Here is a 22,913-nt window from a genome sequence, read left to right on the forward strand (position 1 = left end):
ATGTTATTAAAACTTGTTTTCACAGTATTTCAATATAATATCAGAAATGTATTTGGTATATAACATTAGTTAAAACAATAAACGTCTGTATATTAAAACATAATAAAATATATACAAACTTTTTCAAGAACTAACACTCACCAACATTTTTTAAATTGCCTTTAATTAAATCTAATTTCCAAAAATTTTCAATAATCAATAAAGTACTAACACATGTAAATTACTAAGCTATTGAACATTATAACAAAGTATCATAAGTAAGATTTCAGTGTAAACACTTCGGAACATCAAATATAAGTATGCATGATCTCTCTTTATTTTAATGTTATAAATATAAGTATGGAATAATAAATGAAGTAATACATGTTTGTATATTAAAACAGAGAATATATGAATAAAGCAATTTTGAAATTGATATTTGCTTATTGAGCATTATTAGCATGTATTAAAACATTAATTAATACAATTAGATTATTAAATATATTAAATAATATATATTAAAGTAATATATTTAGAATTATTAAATTAACTATTGATTTTCCAAAAGTCTATAAATAAATAATCAAAATAATTGATACAATATTCATAGAATTAAATGTCATATAATCACATATTTTATTGTATTATTCATTAAATTTCTTAGCATTTATCAATATGTTTTTCTTATGATTTAAAATGCTCACAAATGTAGCGTTAATAATTTATAATTTCTTCTATTTGTCCTATGTGTTCGATCTTTGCTAAATATGTAGTTATTTTCAGTTTAAAACCTGCATATTTTCATTACTTCATTTATGTATTCATATAGTCTCTTATATATCTCTTATCTTTTATCCACATTTCTCGCCATAAATATGTATTGCCAAAATAATAAATAAACCGGGCTGATGAATAGTTCCTTTACCTAAATTAATTAATATTGCATTGCTCTTTGCATAATTATTTCACTCTTCGATCTCGCCTTTGCAGTTAGCTCTCTTTAGTTTGTCATCTATGACTTTCATTTATCTATTACTTTCTACTTAATCTTATGTCGCATGAATCTTAAATATATGAAACTATTTTATAACTGTTAATATTCTAAACAATATTCATTTTAAGCGTTGGTGCACAAATTGACAGTGCTTTGTAAAGTAATGCATTTACCAATGAAACATAAAATTAATCAAAAGTCAATACCACTAAAATTTAGAGAAAAATCTTAACAACCTTTAGAATTACCTTTGTACAATGATATACTATGCATCCAGAATCAATTAGTAACAATTTAATTAAATTAAATAATAATTTAATCAAATTAAATAATATTATATCTTGTAAGCAAAGAAAACAGGCGATTCTTGTTTTTCTCGAATTTTACTAATCTATGTTGCGATGAAATTTTCACATATATCGGGCTTTTCTTTTACATAAGAATATACCTTCCGATAAAGAGGGAATATTAATATGTTTGCTCGCAAAAATATAGCTTTACTTTACCATAGGATTCTTAATAGTTTTTTATCCAAAGTTGCATTGACAATTTAATAATTCCAATAATACAGGAATAACCGTAACACCAAATACTGCTGAAAGTTAAATAACTTCGGTTAATAATGTTTTAATTACTAACTTTCCATTTTAACAGTAATTCGAATGTAAAAAAAAATATTCATTTAATTTTAACGTCCACTATTCTTTATTTTATATTATAAATTTTTTAAGAAGTCTTTAAGCTCAGCGAGATTCGATTATAGTACATTATTGTCTGGTGGCTAAACTCTTTCCAGGTATCTCCGTTTTCTTCAAAAACGGAGGCAAAATTTTTATTAAGCCAATAAATACATAGATAGTTCTATTTTGTTAGAAAATGCTAAACTATCATAATTAGAGAGTTACCAAATTATACGTTTTTACAATCCGTTTCTGTTCGTCCTACGTTGAAAAGATTATTCATGGTTTAAGTATCGTAATATTCAATTATTTTCTCTGGTTTCACCACAGTTCTGAATGATATGTGTGTGAACAAAATTTGAGGCATTGACTCTACAACCCGATTTTATGTAGTAAGAATTTTAGTCAATTTACTTTGGTTTGTTTTACCCTTATGATTTATCCTTTGAAAGTAAGCAATATAACAGATAATAGTTTTAGATGGAAGTTCTTCTATATATAAATTCTATAAATGTTTTAAATAGACTAATTTTCGGGCATCTACATCGAAATAAGTGACAATCAGAAGGAGCAATATCTTGTAAATACAGGCTCACCGATTTAAGCATTTTACACAGGTTTTAGCCGATTTTGCTACAAAGCATCAAGTAACAAAGTTACTTGGTTATTTGTAATTTTGTTTATGGTAAATTGCATTTTACAGAATTACATTTTTAATTATTGCCGAATTGGATTTCATTTTCAGGATACTGATGTTCTACCAATGAGGCCTTTTTTTCTAAACAAGCATCTAATTTTCAAGGTTCTTTGAATAATTAAAAGCTGAGATACTGGTAGGTCAGATAGGATTAGTCTTATAGCGCCCTTGTCTTGGCTGAAATGACTTTGTTATTTATAGGACTCGAAACCCTCTAGATATTTTCGTACTTGATGACGGCTATATGATTGAGGCCATATTGGGGAATTCAAGATAATTTATGATACAGTTTATGATGTAACGTAGCCTAAACGTATCTGACTGTATGAGTTGATTTCTTTTAAACATGATGTACTAGTGGATTATGAACCTTTCGCCTATCTAAAATATCTAAGGAAGGAGTATCAGAATAATTTTCGGTCTCCATGATGAATTGGATATTAAAAACTCAGGCGAATCGGGGACTGATAATATCTTTCATAATTTCAATTGATAAATGTATTGTTCATATATTCAAACCAGGTAAAATACTTCAGTGGAGTGCTGACAAATATTCCATGAAGCCATAGAATTGTTTCAAATCTTATGTTATAAGACAGGGAAAAGGTTATTTTTTTATTATTTCTCCGTTATTTCTAATATATCAATATTCTAATAACATTGGTGATGCAGACTTTGGTGAAAATACAGACTATCAAAACTAATTAGAATATCCGCTAGATCAATGAGAGTAGTATGTATTTTGCCCACAAAATCAGCAGAGTTTCTGATTTGGTACCTCAATACAAATATAACTTGTTTTAAATATAATAATTTTAAACGCCTGCCCTCTTATTTTGTATCAACAATACTACATTTAGCAATTGGCAATGTTTTGTTAACATCTGTGAACCTATGATTTGTGACTATCAAAACACTTTTAAGCATATAGTTGCGGAGGACCCATGTATTTAGGCATATTATCCAAAAATTAGTTCCAAAGGTAAAGTTAACAGTTTGCTTTAATTATTGTAGTGGCGAATTTCTTTTGGACAATGCACATTGTCTCGAGTTGAATCGAAGGAAAATTATATAAACCATTTCAGAAATTGAAGAGAAAAAAATTTACTAGGCTGGAATATTCGTTGGAATAAATGGATTGCTCTCGGGCATTTTAGTTATTATAGATTACTTTCAAGAAAATAAAACAAATAAATTAATAGTTTCCCTTAAATTCTTATATCTCATCCGGTATGTTCAGAGTTAAACAACAAGAACTTTACACAAGTATGAAAGGAACCGAAGCAGGTTACCTCAAGGCAGCGTTTTGGATTCTGTTCTTTATGTATTTTATGGCATGCCACAAATAGAAAATATTTCTATAGCTACATTTGGTGATGACATTGTGATACTGCTATCAGGGACAATAGCCAAGAAGTAAACAGAAAAATTGCAACACGCAAGTAATAATATAAATAAATGAACACAGACATAAAGAATAAAAGTCAACGAAAGTAAATAATCGGTTCATATTGATTTCACATAAAACCAAACTAGTGAAATAATGAATAATAATCCCATAAGTCCTATAGAGTAATAATGATAAGTATCGGGGGATGAATCTTGATACAAAACTTTCCAGGAAGAAGCACATCAAAAATGAAAGGAAATACCTCGGACTAAATAACAATGTATTGGTTATTTGGAAGAAGATCTAAGTTATCCGTACATAATAAGTTGCTCTTATATAAACAGGTACTAAAACCAAAATGAATCTAAGCAATTCAGTTACGGGGACGTACTGCAAGAAATAATATCAACATAATACAAGTGTATCAGAATATAATACTGAGAAGTAACAGGTCAATTGAAAAGTCCCCGGCGTACCATAGTAAAACACATTTTTTTGAAAAATTAGTTTTTTATTCAACATAATTCCCTTCAAGGTTGCTACACTAATTATAGCGACTCTCGAAGACCCTCGTCCTTCAAACGGCCCAATAACGCTATATAATAGTCGCTGTTGATTGTCCTTCCTTTATCAAGGTAGTCAATGAAAATTATTTTATGTACATACCAAAATACAGACGCCATACACTTCACAGCTGACTGTTGCTTTTTTCCATGCTTTGGAGCGGCTTCATCTTGTGCAATGAACTCAGATGACTTTCTATTGGACTTCGGAGTGAAATGATTGAGCCCTGTTTCATCCATTATCACACATCGACGCAAAAACTCGGGTTTATTACGCTTGATCATCTTCAAACACTGTTCCGAATCATCAACTGATCGTTGTTTTTGGTCAAAAGCGAGCTAGCACCTAGCGCGGCACCTACTTTGCACAGAGCTTTCTGATACCCAAATATTCGTGAATAATATGATAGAGATATACGGTTGATACTTTAAAGTGTCTGCTGTTTCATTCAGTTTCAATTTACGTTTATTCAAAATTATTTTGTGGATTTTTTAAATGTTTTCGTCAGTAACGACCTCTTTTGGGCGTCCACTGCGTTTACCGTCTTCGGTGCTCATTTCCCAACGTCTAAACTTAAAATAGCAATACTTGATGGTTGATTTTCCTGGGGCAGTGTCCGGAAACTCGGCATCAAACCCAGTTTTTGCTTCAACTGTATTTTTTCCCTTCAAAAATCAATATTTTTTAAACACGCGAAATTCCTTTTTACCAATTTTTTAACAATAACAAAAGTTGCTTCACTCAAAATGTTATAAGTCACAAACTAATGATCCAAAAGCTGTCAAACTTATACAGGCATCTTTTGAGGATTAAAGCTAACTAAAAAACATATGGAATTAATTCTAGTAGCGCCATCTATGTGTCAGGCCGATGACTTTTCAATTAACCTGTTATTGAGGATGCGCCCAATACAGGAATAGTTTCTTACACCGAGACCTTCGGATTCCAACTGTTATAGAGGAAATTAAGAAGTTCGTAACAGAACATGTGGAAAGACTCCACTCTCATGTAAACAAAGTGCTGCAACTTTTTTACCACACTAAACTAGGGCGCAGAGTCAGAAACCACAAAAAATAGTGAAGTGGAAAAAAATTTAAAAATTCCGTTAATCTGTATGTTATTTTATTAGAGACAAGTAAAATAAAATTATAAGTGAAGACCAATCCTATATATTTCCAATTAGTTTTAGTACCCAGTTTTAACGTAAAACGTAAAAAAAATAGTTTGGGTTTTATTTTTTAATGTTTTAGTGTATGAGATATTTTTTAAAATTATTCTCCAATAAGGAAAATATAAAAGACACTTTCTTCAAGACATGCCATATTGTTTTTATACAAGCCATTAAAATTTAAACTCAACCCGACTGGTTCTACATTTCATTTTTTCACCTGATCATTGAAAAAGTAACAATTATGAGTAAATTATTTCATTACGGTCACGGGCGAAATCGAAAAAGTAATTAAGTTAGCGGTTTAGCGATTCGATCACGAAACCTCAACTTTGAGCGTTGCATGTTTTCCATTTTATTTTCTTATAATTCTTTCAATAACAGTGCATTAAGATTATGCGATAATAAAACGCCATTAGCGTGCCCGATATTGATTACAATATTTATTTTCCGCCCTTATACTAATTTGTACTTACGTTATTACTGGTAAACTACTTTTTTTGATTTGTTCGCAGGTTTGATTTATTTCGAATAGTTTCGTGTTATTTATTTATTGACATTATCATAAAAAAGTTGTTGAAAGTCATTGATTGATATTCCGGATATGTCGACAACAGAAATATATGAATAATAACATTGGCAATTGCAAAAACTTATTGTTGACATTTTTAAGACTTTATAATGTTAGATCCTTGCACGTTTTCTGACTTCAAGAAGGCATTTACTGAAATTAGTACAAAATATAGTAATCAATAGTTATAGTTATATATTAGTATTTTAAAGTCTCCTTTTACCAAATAGGGGTACTGGACTGGACCTACAGTATAACGTGGGCTCCGAACCACGGTTTTCAGCATTAAACCTACCGACTGGTGATCGACCAACTCAGAAATCATCCCAGAAGGCCTCCGATCTTACCCAGCCTAGTTACTGGCGTGACTGGGATCATTTTCCTTGTCGGATTTTGCCTTGCCAAGGACAATCATAAGTATTAAACAATCGCAAACATAAATGTACGACCATGCCCCAGCGAGATTCGAACCCGCGACTATCGCAACAGTTGGTGGACCATCCTGTCGCCTTTACCACTGTGCCACCAAGCCGGCTATAGGGGGTATTTATAATATTTTCATTTAAAACAAAACATTTTTTTCTTTGTAGAGCTTAAGAGCTTTTGACCGTTTGCGTATAAATGTTTAAATATATATGTTTCTGAGCCATCAGCCAATGCCCGTTTTTCAGACTTTTCAGTTAGTGACTGATATGTGTTATAAGATGACAAAATTGAGTTAACAAAGATAGAAATAAAGTATTGACACTATACGTTTTTGAATATAAGTCGACTTCTTATAGATAGAAATGATATTGGCAAGAGTCATTAATCTAGGCTAACAACATGTAAATAAAGCAATTTTATATCAAATATGGTAATGATAGTGCAAGATTCAAAGTGACTACTATACAAATACCATATAATATATACAAATATTTTATTTACATATCGAAGAAATACTACACTAATAATTTTTAGCATTTTTATTAAATTGTGGTTTTTAAAATTATTTTACTTATCCAGCATTATTTATTCCAAAACCCGCAATTCTGATTGTATTTATAAAGCAAACAAGTTGTTTATATTGCAAACAACATGTTCAAATTAATTAATTTTCAGATATAAATCAAAATAGACGGAGTTTTATAATAAACATTTTGTTGATTATACCAAGAAATCAAACATAAACATCTCTTAATATTGTTCTGGTGTCACAAACAAAAGCCCGCCGCACAAATACGTCCGGATCTTTATTGAATATTTTTGTATCGCAAAGGAGCGCGTCAACTTTTGTTATTAAATTTTTTCGCCCAAACGACTGGTCGACCGCCTTTGAATATAAATCTCTATGCGCCCCAAGCATCGGAAAAAAACAAAAAAAAACCGTCTAACGCAATTTTCAATTTGGTCGCGCCGAAAAAAAAGGGCGACTGTCTTGGTCCAAGTGACGTCGGGCATTTTCCTCTTTCAATCTGAGACGACCCGTGGCTAAAAATGCGGCGATACGGATGAAATATTTATTGGGGCCGATTTGTGCGCGGAATAATTCGGGACCTAAACGATTGTCAAGGACTGTAAGTGTCATGTGAGTAATGTGTGTCAGATGCGTTCCGGAACAGAATAAATGAAATGTTTAGGTTCGTTAACTGGATTATATAAAGAAAACATGAACATATTATTAATTACAAATCCGATTTATATATACTATGTTTTAATTTTAATATTTAACACATTTCTAGGTTTATAAAAATAATTTTATGGCTTGCAAGTTCGTATTAGCAACATCTACAAAAAAAAAACAGTTACTTCGTAGATTGTCGGTGAATTAAACTTGTTTTGATCTGATGACAACATTATGGCTGCTATATGGCATCCGATCGAATGCCAACTTGAACATTTTAACTAAATTGTTGTTTTCATAATGTCACCGTTTGTTTGACAAAAGCTTTTTATATAATATTTATACAGTTCTGCTTTTGTGCATAGAGCACGACATTCCATATAACGGACGTGGAAAAATATAAATGTTTATGTGCATAAATAAAAATGTCAACGTTCAGATTGACAGGAATAGAAGTGGATAGTTAAAAAATACATAGACAATTATTAAGATTAATTATTTATAATAATAACCGATATCAAACCGGGATTCTGGTTTCAATTTTCTTGTCGTTTTTTGCACTCTTGCCTAGGACAATCATAAATATTAAACAATCACAACCATAAATTTACGGCCATGCCCCAGCGGGATTCGAATCCGCGACTATCGCAACAGTAGGTGGACCGTCCTGTCTCCTTTACCACAGCGCCACCAAGCCGGCTATAGGGGGTATTCATAATACTTTCGTTTAAAACAAAACATTTTTTTCTTTGTAGTGTTTAACAGATCAACCGATAACTATTGCTGCCGACTAGAGTGTTCCTATAAGTATTCAGTTCGAATTTTATTCTTATAGGGGAAAGACGATTGTAGTCGCTGAAAAGGTTGAAAAAAGAGACTGGGGATTGGTCACAGAATTTACAGATCGATTAAGGACATCAAGTTACTGTGAGATAAATAACAGAATCCCAGTTTCAGACGATTGAGCATCACCGCACGGGACTAGAGAGGGAAATGTGAATCCATCCTGTAAGTCCTATCGTCTTTATACTACCGCTCTGGTAAAGGATCTGATGATAGGATAGCGGTCAGTGTAGGTCAACATATAGCGGTCAATATATTCTCGATGGGGAGTTGAGGGTGGACGGCGTCTGCCTGTTTATTCCCAAATATCCCAACGTGACAATGGATCCACACTAGCATCAGCATCAGCTAGCACTAATGATCGCAGGAGACTCAGGGATTTGGAGACAAGAGGATGACCATACTTCCGTTCAAAGGAACAATCCAGCGAACTCTGATAGAATTAGCTATTTTCTTTGTGGCTGAGTAGACACATTATTTAGGGCCTGGCATATGGCGTATAATTTAACGGTGAGTATCGTGCCCTGTTTAGCGAGCTTTAAAAGGCTGAAAAGTTTATTTTACATGATAATTTCAATCTTTCACATGCCTTGGTATTAATTTCATTGCATCTTTTAGTGATAACAGCGCTTCTAGTAAGTGATAAATTTGTCCTTGTATCTGCAATTGTATCCTTAACTTTTTTCTGATACAAATCGAAATGTTACCAAAAATCTTGGTATTACACCTTGAAAGTGGTCATGAAATTTGTGCCAAATGACTTCATTTGGAAACAATTATTATATTTTTGAATGTTGGCCAAGAAGCGGTTAATATCATTTTCCATGCCAGAAACTAGTGAACATGATTATCTGGTAGTGGGATTAACTGTGGCAATTTTACTTTTTCATTTACACAACATTATACAGAATATCAATCACCACGGTAACTTAATGTATTTCAGTATTGACCAATCATTATCATTTCCCCATTTGAACTAGACTTACGTACCATAGTGTATTTTCGGATCGTAGTGGAATGCTGCTCGTCCCTAAATGACAGAAGCCTTGAATCTACGGAATCCCTTTATTGCATTCTGTAGTGCTTGCTCTTGTTACATTTCATGTGCCGGAACTTGTTGCAGTCTAATCCTATTCACTTCATTTCCATCCTATTCTCTTTAACGTACCAATATGGCTACTATTTCACCGGGCCCATGAGATTGTTATCGAATTCAAGTGGTTTAAAATACATAGATATTTGTATAATATATATACCATGGTAAAGTATTAATTGATCAGTGGCAAGAAATTGTATTCAATGTTTAATACATTATCTGTTCTAATTGCGATTTATTCTCAACTCTTAATTATTATACCATCCTGCTTTCCTAACTATTATACCATATAATCACGGACTGCCACTATATATCAAAATCAAAATTAACCAAATCGGTCCAGCTGTTCTCGAGTTTTAGTAAGACTAACAAACAACATTTCAATTTTATATGTATACCTGATGACCGGAAAAGTGAAATGAACTTAAAGCCCTCCTATAGTTGTGATATTTACGGATCGAATTTTATTGGGGCATGTATGTAAATGTATTTTTGTGATTATTTACAACTGTGATTGTCTATAAGGTAAAAGTGGAAAATCCTACAACTACTGATCGAGTAAGATGGATCTCTTCTGGGATGATCTCTAAGTTGATCACTTTTAAACATTCTATAGTAGAGGCACTTTTCCTTACCGATGAATGAGAAAATAGAATTGATTTTATTGCTATTTATTAAGTCCACTAAATAATGTATAGGCAACAAAAAATAATTGGTGGTACACGTAGCATAAACTGGTGAGCTTCTTTGTATAAAGAGATTAGTAAGAATTTACCGTTGCATGTTGTATGATTTGTTATAAGTAATAATTTATGATAATGATAAGTGTTAGTTAAGATTTGTCGCTGAATGGTCCTCTTTTAAGTTCTATTCTTCATGGTGGTTAGTTGTTGCAAACTAAAATAACAAATCACCCTTTCGGATAATGGTTTATTGATTTTTCAACATGAATGGAGAATATGTTTACACATGTCTTTTCTAGCTCAATGGGCAAGTAATTGAAGTAATAACTAAACTGAGAATTAATAAGTCGAATAGACCAAACCAAATAATATCAGGGCTAGTTTATTTTACCAATCCTTCTGTGCATATACTTGGGAGATGGGAGCGATGTTACAGTCTAACCTTTTATATAGACAAATTATATATGTGCCTGAGTTAGTATTAGAGAAAGATAAAATCTCCAAGGCCTTATTTTTGAATATGTTTATTCATATGTCCGAATATGTGCTTTTATATTTCAGAAATACAAAATATGTAGTGTGCGTATAATTCAGTTTAGGAATATTGAAAATGTTTTATTTACGAACCATTTAGAAAATCATCAAAGGATCTGTGGAATATTCAGCTGAATGTCACCTTAGTTGTAGTTCGATGCCAATAAAATTCTTAACTCGATAATCTTAAGTAACAAATAAAAACATCAAATGGATAGGTAGTGTTTTAATATTGTAACAATTTAAAATTTCTAAATATAATACAATATTTATAATATAATAACTCATAAGTCATATTTTAACAATAAGTGATCAAACCTTTTACAAATAGCCTATCTAAATTTGCATACTATAATTCTTCATCACTTTCTAACTGTTTCAACCTCAATTTTATCCTGTATTTAATTATTTTGTATCTATAATTTAAATAAGTTAATGATTCCTAATTTTAGTTTAAATTGCTCATAAATTAGGTATTTAATTAGTTAAAGAGAGAATAAACTATTAATTCAAAGCGTATCATCGCAAATACTTACAAATATATATATATATATATATATATATATATATATATATATATATATATATATATATATATATAGCGTATAAGATATTCTTGATGGTGTTAAATCCCTAGTGGCGTCCATAAAATCAATATCAACGTTGCTAACCAGCTTTGTGTTTTAGTTAAATTGACATGACAATGTGTCGCTTAATTGAATCACATCCTATAAATTTTAATCTATAGTGTTAGTACATTTCGTTCTTTATTTATGTTCAAATGATTAATTTATATGAGATGTTTTCAATTAAAATATGCAGTAACATTAAATAACCTATATCTGTCTTGTAAAAGAACGCCGTACGGGAAAGATTGTGTAAAATTGAAATTCTTTGCAGCAATTGTATTAGTTTTTCTTTTGTATTTTATATATCACTGACATCAGCACCACCACCCCCTCGAACTTTCTTATTATTCCGTTCTGTTGTAAAGCTCGGTTTAATTATTGTTGTGTAAAATAATGGGTACGACCCTGGCACACCTTCCTCACACACTGATAACATTCTCAACTGCACGGCTGTCCCACAGACCCAAAAATCAGCAAAATTTCGTGAATCCAGAAAACGTTCGACCAATATACCAATAACACGTAATGAATATGTAAATCAGACGATATATCGAAATTAAGTATTATCAAATAATTTCCTAACCTTTAGATCGCCACAAATTTTCATCTGTTGTTCATTGTGTTTGGTCTTGACCAAACTGGTATGCACTGTGTCATAACATTCCTTAGTTTGTAGTGCATGAGCAATGGAAATGAATGATTGTTATTTCTAATGTGGAATGTAGCAGCCATCAAACTGTACTTAGAACTATCTATGAACAAACGCCACACATTTTGATTAGATGGAGTATTCATGACATCAAAACCGTAAGATAGTTTAATTTATATTTCTGTATATAGTGATTTGTATTTTGGGGTCAAGATGTTTCCATTCCTGCAATTGTGATGCAAGCAAATCCGTATTTTGTTTCTAAAAATTCAAATCGCGAATCAATTTACTCAGTTCACTTTGTGAAATGAAATTACTTTCTTCCGTGACAAAATCACTTTTATTACTGGTCCATGATAAAGGCGAATTTTTTGAAATTTTTTTGCACTTGTACCTGGGCAGCTGATTTGGCTTCGGCAATGATGATTCGTCAGGATATTTATAGTGTTCTATTTATACCCATGACATTCATCGAGAAAAGGTAGCAGTCATTTATACGATCTTTCTGTTCTTTCGGTAAGGTTAGCACAGAAAATGATAAATATACAATTTCATCAAGAGTCAACTTTTATAGTTCTGTTCTGCATGCACTACAAAGTGATTTCGTTGCCCATGGCTGGTTATTGTTTATTAGAGTAAAATCGAAGTACTGTAAATACGAATCTTTGAGTGCAATGATCATGATTTTTCTACGGTTACTGTGTATGTAACTTCCATGAATGTAACAAAGACACTTTCAACCGACGTTGTCTCGCATTTTCACACGCTCCCAAGTCTAATCCCATCACAAAAAAGTCCCAAATGATGTCTAAATAAACGTAGTCTCGCAAACTAGAAACAATCTTGACACATGGATTGAAGATTAGGGTTCAAAGCACCACATAATGTTAAGAATTATTCTCATCTGCTCGGATCCTAAACTTGACCCGAATTTGTAAACTTGTGTTATTGTTAGTATTTGAATAATACACAATTAAAATTAGTATTATGGCAGGTACAAGCTTTTCGACAGTTTTCGGAATGGGACATAATCAAATTCAAAAGCTAACGGAGAATGCTTATTTAATATGGGCTGGGATTTATCTTCGTTCTAAATATTGACAAAAGTGTCGTCGTTTTATTTAATAGGCTGACAGCGGCAGCGATTTAATTATTCCCAAAGTCCAATTTCGGCCGAAAATTTCAACAAGCGGAAATCATCGAGGATGCAAATGAATCTAAAGAATTTACGAACGTGCAGATTCGCATTGAAAAATTCGGTTAATAAATTCGAACTTGGTTTTAAAAAAGGGGAACGTCAGTTATATATATTTGACTATATCGCGTAATATTTCACGACTATATTATATTACTAACTCATTTAATAATTATGATATTTTAATGGTATTAGATGCTTCCATGTAGTCCGATAAGTTTTTTTAACGTTAAGAAAGTATTCGTTGAGAAAAATGGCCATAAGATCTATTAACTAAAATACTATAATAATATTTTCTAGCAACCTAAAGACGCTGATTAGTCACATTACATGAACATTGTAGCCTTAGAACGTGTAGTCGAGTGTGGTTTTGCAAGGAGTTTATTTTGCGCCTCTTACTCGATATTGCTAGTCTTCTTGAATCAGTATGTTATTCATTTTGTTTTGAATGTGACTTTGTGGCCATCAATATTCCTCTACCATAGTAAGTATTAATGGTAAGCAGTAATCTTAACCGATTCCATACTCTTGCGTATTCTTAAATATTTCCAAATTTCCTGTATTCCTGCCTAGTGTCCACGCTTTGTTGTCTATGAGAATAGTAGTTAGGTCGTGTTTCTTATTAATTTTATGTTTACGTTATTCCTGGATTAGTTTAAATAATTATTTATTACTCAACAGAGAAAATTAGCACAGACATTAGGAATGTAAAATATGAATTATAAGTAAATTGTAATAGTTTCGAGTAGATGTTCTCCCCTGGGCTAATTTCTTATTTTATATAACCTGAAGTTATCATAGAAGAACCGGTTCAAAGAAAAAAGTTCTACGACTTATTGTGACCGGCTATAAAGTCACAATATGTCAATGATCTTTTCTTTTTTGCTTGAAATGCTCATCAGTGCCTAAGCCAGTTCCACAAATTGCCCAGGTTCAAATGCAAAAAATGCCTTAAGAACCTCGTCTTCATCACCGGCCAGTAATAACAGCGATTTCGTCATTGAAGAAAAACATTTAATTTCACACACTGAACCGAGTGAATTCATAGTCGATCTGAATTTACCGAGAGCAAATGCAGCGTTGCTTGCATCACGGTTGCAGGAATGGAAGACATCTTCCATTTGTTTGCCTTACTATTATCGTCTTTATACACTGGATAATTCGACAATACTAAACATGTTAATACCATCGAATTTAACATTCAGGTTAGCCATGTTTTATTCAAAAGTTGTTTACATTTATTCTTCGCATTCTTACTAATAGATATCGCAGATCAATATACATGTAAGCACTTAGTGTAGGATGGGGCAAAAGTGCCGCTATCATTGAAGTAATTTCCGCTAAGTAGCAATAATGGAACGATTATTTTCAATAAATATTTTCACTATTTCTGCTCGTTCTCGTGGCGTATCTTTATCCATAATAAAATTTGGGCGTTTACAAAATATAATAGTTAAAGACATCCAGGTATAATGCGGGGTAGTATTTTTTTTCTTCATATGTCTTTTCAATAACCGCGGTTACTCTGTGTAAACTAGAAATACATTTTAACATCAGTTTCTCAAATAATTTTGATATCGCACGTAGCAGTGAAATAGGCCTCTATGATCCAACTTACTCACCTGGTTTTTCAGGTTTGTTGAGTTGCTTTCCATAGCGAGTAATCTTTGTCTGTTCCCGGGCTCAATTCACTTACATATTTCTCGAAGTAACCCTGTTTATATTCTTTAATCTTTTGATTTTTCTGATTACTAATTCTATTAAATATTGTTTTGTCTACATTTTTGGTTCTGTGCCATATTATTCTAGCTTTTCGTCTTTCTTTTATTAATTCTCTAATTTCAAGGGGGTAATTTACGTCATATTTTGATTTGTCTCTTGATGTTGGGGTAGCTTCTTTTGCAGCAGACCGAATTTATATTCTGCAGTTGAAGAAATATTCTAAATTTGGTTTAATGGCCTTTGGATGGAATTTCTTGAAAGTTCACCTAGCGTGAATGTGTTGAGTATTGGAATTTACCAACGTTAGTAATGACACACAATGGTGAACATGGTACGACAATACATTCAATATACACAAATAATTTAGTAACTATTATAAGGTGCCCAAAGCGAGCTAGAACCATTCATAGCATACGTGTGTTCTTATCTCTATGGAAATCAAAACCTATTTATATACTATATATAACCTACTTTTCTAGAAATATAATAGCATAACAGCTATAAAGAGAAATGCAACATAAATTATTAAAAAATATATAAACACAGTAATGTTACAAATAAGTTGTCGATATTCATTATAATCTTTTTTCTCAGACCCTACTAGAATTTTCTGCTAAATTTAACTTCTAACTTTTCCGTAAAAAATGTTTATAAGTAACCAATCTCGATATTTGTTTTCAACTTTAAACATCAAGTACTTTTAAATCCCTTTGATAAAAGAAAAATAATATCAGGAAAGTTTTAGTTCCTTATCGGCATAAGAAAAAACGACAGAATTGATATACTTAAAAGTTATGAAGTTGGAATCCAGAAAATGGAAAAAATATTCGAACACTTTGATCGATCAAGGCAATGAGATTCTTTTTTGGAATTTGAAGCTTGGAAATAAAAATACACTTATGAAAGTGCTAAATTATAAAAATTATTAAAACTCTTCAGAATTTGACAGTAAATCTGAAATATTTTCGACATCTTGAATAATTAGGTATAGGAGGAGGTTCTGTGTTCGATTGTATATATTATTTTATGTATGCTCGCTGATTTCTCCGTTAATTGTAGACGGACTTCCAAAATTCCTTTTACTCAAAAGAGTGTACTCAAATTTCAAACCTCAAAGAGGTGATGTGACACGACTCCACCAAGGTTAGGAGTTAGAGGATATTTCTATAAATATTATTGGGATGTACATACAAATAATTGTATACTTTGGAGTTATTTAGGTACGATTATTATGTAAATATTTTATTTTAAAACGTTTTTTTTTATCTAAGTTTGATTATTTTGTACCTTCTAGTGAGTTCTTTATTTATCTTTTCATGTCTGTTCAATTTTTTTAAAATATTTTTTAATAAAAATTTCATTATTGGGGTTTATATTAGAAAATTAGCTTTTGTCTATCTACTGTATTTCTAGTTACAGTTATTATCGTGACCAGAGATTTTTATTTTTTGGGGTATTAAAATGAAAAAAACCTCCGGACTGAGTAACATGGATGGCACCTCAGTTACTACTGGTGATAAGAATGTAACAGAATTTCAAAGAATTCTTCACTTGAAACACCAAGAGTGTCGAAACAAAATGAATATTAAACTAACACGTTGTCTTACCATAACTAATGATTTGAACAACTATTTTCCGTTACACAGGAATTGTATCATAACTATATCAATTATAACTGAATCCTGCCAGTTAATATAATACTTGGTAAGATTATATTTCATATGAATGTGTATCTATGGAATTGGAGTATAAATTAGTTCACCCAATTTATTTGCGATGAAAATAATTTGGCAGAGAATAAAATGGATATATAAAATATTGTCCAACGTTGGCTACTATTTTCCACTTGTTTTTTGAAGACAATTTTTGAATTCTCTCTTGACATCAGAGATTAAAGTTAGGAGTTAATTTTAAATTCCTGTGAATGAAGTAGCGACCTGCCAAATAATGCTGTATTGAGCAGTACAGCCGATAATCAGAAGAACGTAGGATGTCTTATTTAAGTATTTCCGTATATATTCTTATATTTTTTCCCACATGCTGCCAACAGTTTTGATGTTACCACAAGATAGAGTTAGATTAATATATTTGGCATTACAATGAAATAAGTGTTTTAACGAATTAAATTGAATTTATTGCTTTTTAAAACATTCATGGTAAAAATCCGTATTGTAAATACATTTTTTCATGATCGTTTTCGGAACAAATTTTCACTAAAAATCATCGAAATATAAAGTTTTGGGTGCCAAATTAGACCTGTAGTGCGGATACATTCAATTATCGCCCAAGTTCCATAATTTAAGACAATGCCTGAGTGTGTGAACTCCCGTCATAGAGAAAAAGCTTTAGTTCCGTGTGCTTTTTTCCCCCAACAACTCTTGCTGGATTTGACTAATCTTTAACCATATCCTAGGTGAATGAATAATGAACTTTGAACGCATTTCTTAAAAATTTCTTTTTTTTATCATTTGTGAGATTATTTGGGATCCATCGCGAATACATCTCTTCCACAGCCATATGATTATAGAATATTTAGTGCTATGGTATGTAGATTTATCACCATATAAAGAATTGTTCATAATACTATTATCTTAATAACCCAAGTGAAAATTTATAAAAAAAGTTGTTTAGATGTTTTAACTAAAAACAGTTGTTTGGAGGTTTTATTGGGTATATGAAAATTTCACGCCAAAAATTCCCATCGGTAAAGCGTGACTCAATCATTTTATATCCTAGGTAGAATTACAGTTATAATATTAATATTATAACAGAACACGTCAAGAAAAAAATGAAGAGCTAATATTATGCTTTATTTTTTATGCCGTCCATCATTTTTCTGTTGTGGGATACCATCCTTATTTTTATTTTAATTTAAATATTATTTAGATATTAATTTATAAAAATTATTAATTATATACAATAGTGTATACATAAAGTTTACACGGATGTTTATTAAATTCCAAGAATGGTGAAAATAACATTACGAGTTTTATAAAACAATGCCAGAAATTTGTACGTTGTGTTTTTGTTTTCACAAATAAATGGTTGCCATGATAGAACGAAATGTCAAAATTAAGTAATATGCAAAAACCGTTAATATTTAAACGTCACTTTAAAACAGTAGTAGGTTCAGAGCTTAAGGTATGCATTTTTATAGGCTGACTAGAGTGCCGTTCAACTTCTTTAGCCAAAATTTGGTTAATATACTCAAATTATTAGCTACACAGCATCATACTTCCCGATTTATTAAGCAATAATGCTCATTTCCAATGTCTTTTTTGACATAAAAAGTTATCATTGTTGTGCATCATTATAATATAAAACTCGCCTGTGATCAATATTTATAGCAAAGCCAGTAGCTATGTAGATTCAGCCCAGATCAGCCTTTATTATGAAAATGCAGACTCTATACTATAGAAAAACCAGTTCAAATTAATGAAGAAGAAATATTTAATGTAATTATGTCATAATTATAGTAAATAATAATAAATTATATTATATAATTAAAAAACTGAAAATGAAAGCTACTGCTAGTACGATCGTAAAACTATTAAACTATTTAACTCCGGAATTTAACAGGAATTTGCAAATAGCACCCTCCTTATTCAAAACTATTGACATGGAATGCCTGAGCATTGCGGTGGACACCCGAAGAGGGTAACTAGCACACTGGGTCACTGAAATGACATTAAAGTTAATTATTGCTGGTTATTTATACGTACCTATTTATACGTACTAAAGTAAAAATTAATCTACCTATATATTGGATCAATTCGGGTATTAATGCCTAAATATTGGCGATGAAATACGATCACCCTAAATGAAATGTCAAAGATTTTCGGTCGGTAATATCTTAAATTGCGAATAAAATATCACTTGTTTTGACACAACAAATAAGCAAAACAGCGTGACGCTGTCAACTTCGTTTATACAAGATTAATACACTTTTTTACTACGGTACGGCGACAACGTCGAACTTCGGAAACGCATGAAAATTGATATAAATACCGACCAATTTGACAAATGGAAAACTCATTTCTCTGTGCTTTTTCCAATCGAACGGTATCACTTTGAAAACGTACATTTATTTAATGGAAAAGTCGATACCGAGCTGATGACATTACCGGGGAATGCCCCATCAAACTATGTTTATTTTGATCATTACATTGCCTTGTTTGTTGACATACAAGTATTAATCACCAGTTGGTTGCGTGGATGCTATTTCGTAATACTTCAGATTAAACAATTCGATAGTTGTTAACAAGGATGTGTGCGTATTTATCTATATCTACAAATAAAGGGAATAACATATAAATGGCGTAATGTTTAATATAACATAATAAACGTAATATTCCGTGTTAGTTACGTTAATTAAATATTTATTTATAATATTAGCAGTTACGGATTTACAAATATTTTGCGCCAGTAAAGATTCCCAAATTTTGCCGCCTTGCAATTGACCTCTGCAATTCGGTAGTCTAGTTCACAATCATATTATTTACATTATTATTGTTAATGGAATTGTTGTTTTATGATTCGTGTACTATCGTCCTCATTACATCAGCTGTTCCCGGTTATTATACCGTATACTACTAATAAAATGGAGTACACAACCCATAAAAAAATAATGTACAATGGGTAAAAATTGTTAAATATTTTTATTGCACTTACAGTTTTAAAACAACACGGATAACATCCCTACTACTTCCGCAAAATTATCAATTATATGAAATATTGTTCAATAACACAAAAGGGCTAACGAGTTTCGTTTTTGATCATCCAGGATATGGTTTCTTCAAAAATTCTTTCGGAGGACGAGAAATGCGATACCTCTGAAGGGAATTCGAATTTCTTCATATCAAATCTTTTCTCTTTTCATATTTTTAGTCCGGATATTCCGTTCTAACCTTTTGTTTACTCTGCTGCTGATACATCTGCCACTGATTATTAGGTGTTTTATTATACTAATAATTTAACTTGAAAAAGCCATTTATTGAGAAATATATAATATTATACCATATATATATATCAATAAAAAATATGTTTCTTCATTTTCTATAATTTTATCCCATCTTTCTGTCGAGTTCTGTCGATACCGAGTCGAAACAATGATGTTGGTTTGGCAGCAATCCAATCGCATTTCTTCAGTATTTCGAAACTGCGTGCCAGTCAAATCCTGCGGCATCGATTTAAATAAGTAATAATCAGAAGTCGATAGTCACAATATGCTATTGATTTAAAAGCAATGACACAATGATGTTGAAATGGTCCGAAATGGCGTTCTTCAAAAAGAAAGATGTAAGAAAGTCGACATTTTTAAGCGTTGGATTATTAGTATTTATATACACTGAATAATGTCAAATCGAAAACTGTTACTCTAAGCAGGTAAATCGAAAACATCGAATTAAGTGGTTATTTGATTGTTTAACAGGTGTTTACATTGATACTATACATATCCACCAATATATACCGCTGATCAATATACATGCAAGCACCTAATATTGGTGGAGTTTTAAAAGGCAGCTTTGCTAATACTTATCTTTTAGTGGAAAGTGTCTATGTACTTACTCTAATTTATACATTGGTATAGATACTTTAAGTAGAATAAAATATGTTTGTTGGGTATTTTAATTTTTTTTGCTGTTTATTGTTAAAAATTTAGGTTAAATATAAGAAAGAGATATTTGCAGAAATATATAATGTCCGTCAAAAAACTATAAGTAAAAGCTTAAGAAGTATGATCTAGTGCAATGATAACGAAACACTTTTGTGACTTCTTAAAACCTTCTATGACACATGTTAATATAAATATTTCTTTAGATGATTGTGTTGATGAATATATTTACATTTAAATAACACTTAGCTACTGGTTATTAAGTATGTTGAAAATAATATTAAGCCCTATAAGTTATTCTATTAGAATAAAAAAGGTACCCATTATAGGTACAATGCAACGGGATGAATAATATTTTTTTAATTAATTAAAAGTTTTATATCTAGTAAATAGATTGGACTACAATTCAACAACACCTTTAAAATTAGTTATTATAAACCATTAGTTGTATATGTGTTGCTATTACACTGCTACTTTGGATATACTCTGCGTCTTATAGGCGTTCATCTCGTCTAGGGTTATATTTCAAAGACAGTAGTTAATATGGTAGCTCTATTTATATCTGACAATATAGCACTGGCGATTTTTGTAGCCATATGATCATTTTTCTGTTATTACCGTAATATATTTTCCCATTTTATTGCTGTATTTTTGGAATAGATACATTTTATTTCGAAGCAATTTTTGGCATTTTGTTCACAGCTCATATATATTATTTATTAATATCCACTAGTTTTCCTTCTGATATTATTTAAATAACTTTTTTTTCTTATTTTAATTAATATATATACCAAAGTGTGTATATGCTCATGAAAAGAAAAATATAATTAAGGCAACAAGAACAGGATGCTTGGTGAGATTTTTTAAAATACATATTTTTGTTAAATTAAATTATCAAACAGTATTAAAGACGCAACGTTATTACTAACATGCATGGAAAACGTGTATGTATTTAATTTTATTGGATGTTATGTTCATAAAATATTTCAAGTATGCTTGTTTTACCTTATGATTATTATATATTTTTTATTTTTTATTTTATATTGTTTTCCAGGATTCGATAATTATGATGTAAAAATCTTCATTATTATTGCAGATCTTTCATATGTATTTAAGATATATTTTTAGGTTCTGTTATTATCTTGAATATTAAAATATTCATATTTTATGTTAAATCTATATTTTATAATCTTAGATAACTTGATTGACTATTTGAACTGAATTACTTGAATTGACTACTGAATAAGATTTTCTATTATATAAATTTTATTTACAGGTATTAAAATATTTTTCAAATAGCTCAAATGATCATTTATTATATTAGATTGTAAATAGCATGTTAATTAATAGGTAGTATTTATCATTTGAAGATCCCTTTCAAAGAAATTGATAAATAGTCCATACTGATGTGTAGTGCGTCATTAAATAATTTAAGACCAAAAAAACTAAACACATTCCAACGAATTTACCAGATAAGATACCTTGATTCTCATTCTAAAATTCGACTAGTACTTGCTACATCGGTGGTACATATCTAAAATTGTAACGATACGGAGAAAGCATGGACCCTGCGCAAGGATGATAGACAGAACAGTGTTTCCACATTTTTCTTCGCGAGATCGGCTACTTTTATAGAATCTAAAATTATAAATTTTGTAAAATCTCTCTAAACCTAAAAGGAAATTCATCCTCATACCCAGCCCTTCATTCCTACCTGCCCATTCTAACCCCAAAAGTTTTAAGTATACTTGTTTGTTTTTATCTTTTTTTATATAATTTTTACCTAGAATTTTTTAAATTTTAACTATGCACATATTGTAAATTCAAGTAAATAAAACAAGCACAATTATATAGTCGCGAAATGTCGAAAAAAGAGTTAAAAGCGACAAAAAAAATTCGACTACTTCGAGGAATCCGTTTTCGACCTATAGAATACCTAAGAAGGAATTTCATTTAGTAACTGAAGCCGATTCTGTTGGTGTTATAAGATGTTTGGACAATTGGCATAAATGTATGTCTGAGCAAGTTTTCATAACTTGATAAATAAAATATATTTCTTATTTTATGGCTAATTTACCTTTTTATTAGTACATATGCACTAAACCGATACAGGAATATTTTAATTTTTATTAACTTTTAAACTAGATGTCAGCTTTCGTGGCGATGATTTAGTTAATTCTGAAGAGAGATTTCGACCGTAAATTTAAATATAGGCAGCACCAGCGATGATGCAAATGAAGCTAAAGAATTTATAAATGCTACAGCTCCAGATTGGCGTTGTAGTAATGCACAAATAAATTAA

The 22,913-nt window shown here is 30.9% G+C and overlaps 1 protein-coding gene and 1 pseudogene across 1 annotated transcript in view; one reads left to right on the forward strand and one right to left on the reverse strand.

Annotated features, from left to right (window-relative positions):
- Nucleotides 1-22,913, reverse strand: part of LOC143197466 (acid sphingomyelinase-like phosphodiesterase 3b) — a 449,763-nt gene that overhangs the window by 60,074 nt on the left and 366,776 nt on the right. The window lies entirely within an intron of this gene.
- Nucleotides 22,125-22,220, forward strand: LOC143189423 (uncharacterized; annotated as a pseudogene).

The sequence above is a fragment of the Rhynchophorus ferrugineus genome, unplaced genomic scaffold, assembly GCF_030347505.1.
Source record: "Rhynchophorus ferrugineus isolate W39M unplaced genomic scaffold, kcgeb_rfMv2 rfM1, whole genome shotgun sequence".
Lineage (NCBI taxonomy): Eukaryota > Metazoa > Arthropoda > Insecta > Coleoptera > Curculionidae > Rhynchophorus > Rhynchophorus ferrugineus.